The sequence below is a fragment of the Rattus rattus genome, chromosome 1 (assembly GCF_011064425.1).
Source record: "Rattus rattus isolate New Zealand chromosome 1, Rrattus_CSIRO_v1, whole genome shotgun sequence".
NCBI lineage: Eukaryota > Metazoa > Chordata > Mammalia > Rodentia > Muridae > Rattus > Rattus rattus.
In genome coordinates this window covers 121,071,393-121,078,746 of record NC_046154.1, presented here as the reverse complement: position 1 = coordinate 121,078,746, position 7,354 = coordinate 121,071,393, and the positions used below count along the sequence as shown (strand labels likewise).

The 7,354-nt window shown below is 38.5% G+C and overlaps 1 pseudogene; it reads left to right on the top strand.

Annotated features, from left to right (window-relative positions):
- Positions 1–596: 596 nt before the first annotated feature.
- LOC116901144 lies at positions 597–2,503 on the top strand (annotated as a pseudogene).
- Positions 2,504–7,354: the final 4,851 nt, after the last annotated feature.

The following is a 7,354-nucleotide window of genomic DNA, read 5'->3' as shown; positions in this document are numbered from 1 at the left end:
GCTGTAGTAAAGAGGTAAAGCTAGTCATGATGATACACACCTTTAATCCTAACATTGTGGGGCTGGGATCATGAAGTACAAGGAAGGCCTGGGCAACACATTGTGTTTATATATGGGCTACATAAGACACTATCTCAAAAACAAATTAAAATGAAAGAATAAAATAAAACAACCAAAAAGGGGTAGAAGTTTTGATGCTCAGAACAACTTTTTTCCTAAAAAAAAGACACTTCACAGAATGCAGCTCTGGATTGAAATGAATTATTGACTCTTGTTTCAGCCGTGTTGACATGCTTATAAATAAATATTTAGGCAAGTTATAAACGGATGTATGAAGGCCACAGCAGTATCTCAACTTCCTGTCTCCTTTCCCTGCCTCACTCAGAAATGTTTTGTGAACATGTTTCAAACTGCTGTATTACGCTGTCACACCAAAGGCAGATTTCCAAGAGAATGACGTGGCGGCAGCCTCTGCCACCTCAGACACAGAGCTTTCTGGGTATTTATACCCCATAGCATGCGACTCTGCAGCATGCCTGGAAGTGCTAGAGAAGGAAGGATAGGGTTCTCTCTTCAAGGAGAGCACAGGAACAAACATGAAGCTGCAGGAAGTGTACACGTGAGCTGGCAAAAAGAAAACATGTGCGGTTTTCCCCGGGATCCACTGAGGAGCTGTGTTAATTAAAATTTCACTGGCTGAACTTACATCCCACAGATGATATGCATCCCAAGCTAATATCGTAGGACGTTGGCTATAATTAGTCGGTATGTAGTCATTGACTGCCTTGTACTAGACAGCCCACAGAGATATAGAAAAACCGCAGCTGAAGGTTTTGAACACCACACCCCTTATCAGCCCTGCAGCAGGAAGCTGATGAGCCCTGACTAGGGCCACCAATTTGGAAATGCTTAGGAACTCTGAACTTAGGTTCTCTCATGCCATTCTGGGTAGCGCTTGCATTGGCCAGCTCTTGTCACAAATACCTTTCCCACATTTATAGCTTTTTGTTGTAACCCACTGACTTTAACCAAAGCTATCTGTGTGACCTAGTTTTGGAAGTATTCTGGAGTAGATTCACCAATTGGCATATAACTCCACACCATGACTGTCTTTCTCCCAGAATCTATCACTAGTTAATAGTTCAGCAGGGTAGAACCCTAGATGCCCTTTCTCCAGCCATGACTGACTATAGTCTAGGATAGTGTCACTCACGCTCAGCGCTCCCACTAACAGGTATTGTGAGGTCTTGATTGTGGTGACTACTTGAGACCCAGAAGTCGGCATTCTAAAGCGCTTTGCCTTGTCTTTCAGCTCTTACATTCTTCCTGCTTCCAGTTTTACTATGTCCCCTGAGCAAAGGTTGAGTTTTATGCAACTCATACTGGAAGCATGCTTGGAACTAAAAAACTGCCACCCATGGCAAGACTGGGTTATGAAATTTTAGACAGTTCACCTATTGAACATTAGTGAACACTTACATAGTGTCATTGAGTGCTGCCAGTGACCATGATTGGGAGTTATTTTTCTTACCATAGCTTAATCATTAGCTTGGATCATTAACCCACACACACACACACACACACACACACACACACACACACACACACACAATTTTATTTAGTGGTTACCATTAACTCTAAAAAGCCAGTCAGTCCAGAGATACTGAGGCAGTTTAAATACCCTAATTATGTCTTAAAAGGATTTTAAACCAGGCCAGTATTATAATTTATGAACCTGAGCTTCAAATCTGTGTGCCTTCTGGTTCCCTCTATGAATTTAATGGCAGGAAGATCATGCCATTTGAGACAGACTAGGGAACACAGTAAAACCCTGTCTTAAAATAAATACATAAACATATATACAAAGATGAGCCTTATAAAAGTACTTTTGAATGCTGTCTAGTAAAATTCAAATAACTGAAAAATTATGACTTTTATAGACAAAATACTTTAAATACCCAAAGGTTTTTATTTACACAATGGGTGGCAGAGGGAGGCTGTGGTGGGGTAGACCAGAAAGCAGGAGAAAAGGAGCCTGAGAAACTTCAGCAAGCCAGAGTCACAGGAGGATCTGAAGAAGAAGGGGGAAAAAAACCTATGGAAACTCTTTGTTCTAGTAATGGAGGAGGAAGTTCCAGTTGCAGGGCTGAAAAGAGATCAGTCAAAGAAGCAGCTGCAGATCTCCCAACAAAGCCTACAGAGATCTCCAAGAATGGATTTGCCGTTGGTAGTCAGCCGTCTGCATCCAACTTAGATGAAGTAATCATAAGAAAATGGTTCCAACTCTTGCTTCAAAAACACTTTAAGTAGCAATAGCTTTCCAGGAAGATGAAGACAGTGAACGAGAAGAAATGTCTCCAGAAGCAAAGACGAGGAATATTGGGAGGGACACACCAACATCAAACCCCTTTAGTAAAGGGAAGGATAGCTTTCTGATATCCAGAAGCAGTAGGAACAGAATATAAAACTTCATCTTGGAAATGGACACAGCCAAGGTAATTAAATGAAGTGTTTTGAGATCGGGTTGTGGGTGGGTGCAGTTAGAAGAAACAGTCTTCTTTTGTTAAGAAAGGTTTAAGACTAGCTTTGAAGACATTTCTTCTCCTTCTCCTTCTCCTTCTCCTTCTCCTTCTCCTTCTCCTTCTCCTTCTCTTCTCCTTCTCCTCCTCCTCCTCTTCCTTTTCCTCCTCCTCCTCCTTTTCCTCCTCCTCCTCTCCCTCCTCCTCCTCCTCCTTCTTCCTCGACTTTACCTCCCCCTCCTCCTCCTCCTTCTCTTCCTCCTCTTCTTTCCTCTTCCTTCTCTTTCTCCTCTTCTTTCCTTCCTTCCTTTTTCTTCCTTTTTTTCCTTTTCTTTCTTTTTTTTTTAAATTGAGTGGTACACTAATAATCAAGAGTTTGAAATTAGATGTAATTTGTGTTTCATATACAGATTTCAAGACATTTTGCTAATTTTTAGTTTTATATGATTACTTTCAGATAAAAAGAAATCAGCAGTGGTTCCTTTCTAAGAACTGTACAATTTTTTTTAAGACACAACTGTTAGCACATTAAGAGGGAAGCCAAAAGTTATTGTCAACTTAAAACTATGAGCAGTTCACTCCCTTACCCAAACTGTCTGTTTCCCAGGAATGGTCTCACAGAAAGGAGTACTGGATAGAGAAGACAATGTTACTGGATTATTGACTGAATGTAAATTTGCATAAATTAAAACAAACTTTTTTCTATGGGCATTTCATTTGGTTTTGGTCATTGCATGCTAGTACTGCATTGCTATCAGTGGGTACAAATGATTTACGTGTTTTATTTTATTTTATTTTTTGGTCAAAATTTCTTATGTGAAATATCCATAATTATAATTAACCCAGTTCACTTTAATGATGCTCATCTCCATCCAGAATTCTTCAAAGAACGCTATTTGCTACCAAAGTAACTTGGTATCTTGAATGTGCTTCTCTTGGTCTAATCTAGTTCCTATAGTATTCCCGCCAGAACTTGAGGCAATTCATAAGGACATTGCTTCTTTTAAAGTATTTTTGGCCTACCACCAAAAATATAAATATACATACTACCTTAAGTATTTGCCTGGTTTTTATCTTTTAAAAAGTTTAAATAAAAAAAGGATAACATTCTATGACAGAGATGAGGCAATGGACTTTCTGTGACTTTTGAAGCATTTAAGTGACTTTGTAAATTCAATTTGAATTAAAAATCATAGGATTTCTTATTTGTACAATGCCGTGGCTTATTATTAGGAAATACATACTGACCAGTGGTTTCAAAGTACATTTTGGATGACTAAAATAGTTCAGAAATGCTTAAAAATAAAGCACTTTTACTATACATAAAACACATATACTCTTAGATTTGTGTGTTGCAGTGAGGAGGCTAGGCTGATTTCATGACAGGCTTCACATTGACAGTAAGGAGACTAGACCTAAATATCTGCTTCTAAGAACTGGGCAATTCCAGGTAAATCCAGGCCTCAGAAGCTGCCTCCCCACTTGGCCTGAGACAAGGACAATGGGTCAGCAACAATTTCCAGACTTCCTCAGCTACTTCCTTAGCTAACAGTTTCCAGATTTCCCCAGCAAGTTTCCAGCCCCACACCCTGGTAATGGAAAATCCACAGAGATGGACCCAACAGATTAACGTAGAGGTCACTTGCCCCAGAATTCTCTAATGTGCTTTAAATCAGGCCTGCAAACTCACTTGAGTGTCTATCTTGGTCTATGGTGTCTTGGGTGTCTATGGTGAGACCCCAACATGCTGGACTTCTGCAGAATAAAACATTTTTTTCCTTTACATACTATTTAAATCTGGGGAGTCATTCTTCAGGGAATCATGGACCCTTATAGCAGGATGTTTGTTTTGTACTTTTGTATCATATATGTATTTTCTTTTAATGTGACAGTTAAATGCATCTTTAATAGTCACAGACTATTAAATGATAAGATTTCCTTGAAAATTACCATGTTAAATTTGGAAGTAGCTTCAGTGAATTTCCTTAGGGGTAATTATTCATTAGGCATTTTTTAATGTGCTAACTTCCAAGAAGCAGCCTATGAATATTTCTAATGTTTTGTTCATTACATTAAAGTTTACTTAATAAGCCCCAGGTAAAACAGTGGAAAGGTACACAACACTATTAGTTTACACATGACATAAGTATATCAAGGTACATGAATTTAACTTTTATGTAAACTGTCCACTTGTGTCCACTTGTCCTTTTTATTGTTTGTTGAAATAACTTTTCTCCTACATATTCTTTACTTGAGTCAATGATGTATTAACCTAAGGGGAGGTGGGTGGGATGAGAGACTGAGATGAATGTCTCTACTAACACTACAATAAATTTTGTCAAATTTGAATAAATATTTATATATTAAAGATTTATATTCTTTTTTTTTCTTTTTTTTCGGAGCTGGGGATCGAACCCAGGGCCTTGTGCTTGCTAGGCAAGTGCTCTACCACTGAGCTAAATCCCCAACCCCAATTTATATTCTTTTAATTGTGTATATGTTGTATGTATGTATGTATGTATGTATGTATGTATGTATGTATGTATTTATGTATAAGTGCAGAGGCTTATTCTCCCGGAGATGGGTTAACAGGCAATTATAAGCCACTCAACATGGGTTCTGGAAAATGACCTTGGTTCTTCTGCAAGAGTATTATGAATTCTAAACTGTTGAGCTATCTATGCAGCCTATGATTTATTTATTATTTTAAATTATGAATGTGTATGTATACATGTATGCATGTGATGTGGCTACACATGTAATAGGAGGTGTGGAGGCCAGAGAGACTGGATCTCATGGAACTAGAGTCATAGTTGTGAGTCACCTGACATGAATCCTGGGAACAGAACACTGGTCCTCTTCAAGAACTCTTAACCCTTGAGCCACATTTCTAGCCCCACAGTATTTTTTTGTGAAAGACCTTAGTAAGCAATAAGTAGGTTCTATTTAAGGATCAAGCTCCAAATTATGAGCAAATAGTTAATGGCACAGGTCAGTGCAGAATTTAGGATATTTATATTTGTGTCCACTTTGTGTGGATGTATATGCATATGTGTTTTGTGACACTACATTAAAAAAACATGGAGCTGTGCCCTTCTACTCACAAATAACACCATGAAAGTTATAAGAAGCAGTATCATAGGAGAGATAGACTAGTGATCCTTAAGGGTTGGGGACGGGGAACAAGTGAGCTGGAAAGGGAAAGGGTGAGGAGCATAGGTGGGAAGGATTTGGGATGGATAGGAAGGATTTGGCCTCTGATGATCCATGGCACAGTGGAGTAACTATGGCTGACAAAATGTTATAATATATTTCAAAATAACTAGAAGAGTCCAACAGGCCCCAAGCACAGAGATGATTAATGTCTAAGGAGGTGAAATGTTAATCTGACCTTTATTTATGTATCTTTTAGATTATCAAACTCATCTGTAACCACACCACTTTGAAATGTGTCCAACTGTGAAAGCTAATTAGGGCTGGGCCTTGTTATAACGTACTTGGATGGGAGAGTTCCATATCGTATTCTGTAAACATATACAAATATTTAAAAAATAAAATTTGTTTTTAAAGAAAACAGTAAGATGATCTTATGCAAGTGACACTACTGAATTACAGTAGATAATGTATGTGACAATATGAATATCTTTTAATCATCTTTTTGTGCGTCTAAAAATTATTTAGATATGTCTAAAGCAAAATTTTAATGTAGATGATACTGTCTTTTAACAGTTTATTGTGGGTCATAAAAGAGGGTGCTAAAGACAAGAAAGCATTTACAATAAATGCCTTGGAAAATGGGAACACACATGGTAGGAAAAGCTTCCTGGTGTTCCCCTCTTTAATTGTGGTGCGACTCTGAACAAATAGCTTAGCTTTCTTTCCCTTCAGCATTCTTCTGGGCAAATAGACTTGATAGTACAACTTCTTCCTGGTGTTGGAAAGATACAATGAATTAAGTGTACTGTTTCAATAGCACTTGGCACAGAGCAGCTACCCATTGTTACTGATGTTACTAATTCAATTAAGTGACTATTATTTGAATGTTAACCAAAACAATATTGAGCATTTTTTGAATAGTAGTTTTCATATCAAACACCTGTTCTTGTACTTCACCTTTATTATTTTGCTGAATTTTCAACAACAGACCTATAAAGTTATCCTGTTATGGAAGAGAACAGGTGGAATGTGATCAGGTTATATGGTGTAGATACAAGCTTTCTATCAGCAGGTAGTCCCAGAAGTAGTGAGAACTCATGGTGTATCTCTTGTGTTTGGAAAGGCTATAACTTAGAAAAAAAGACAGCTATGAATCAAACCATTCATCTTGTTCACTTGTATTGTTATGGTGGAACACTACAGATAGGCTAACTTAAAACAAAAAAACAAAACAAAACAAAACAAAAACCAAAAAAAAAAAAAAATGATGGTAGTGAAATCCAATGTTAAGTTGCCAATGTCTGGTGGGGATTTTCATGACCTTCTTCCATGGCAGAAGAAAGATGGTGAGAAGAAGGGCCCAGAACCCCGCCTCTTGTCAGCATAAACCACCAACCAATAGTAACTTACCTGCCAGAGTGGCCCACCTTGCAAGAGTATCCTAGCCTGCAACAGCCACGCCCTGCAATGCAAACACTCTTCTCATGACTAGATCACATCTTAGAGGTGCCATTGTGCCAGGGACTAGCAGTGGCTTGGAGAGAAGTTCTGACAGGAGTGTCTGGGAGTGGCAAAGAGAACAACTCAAGTCTAGTTGTGGGTCCAGCTGATGACCTGTGTTCCGCTTTTCCAGCCTTTGTCTCTCTATGCTCTGCTTTCTCTCTGGAGATCTCTCTGTC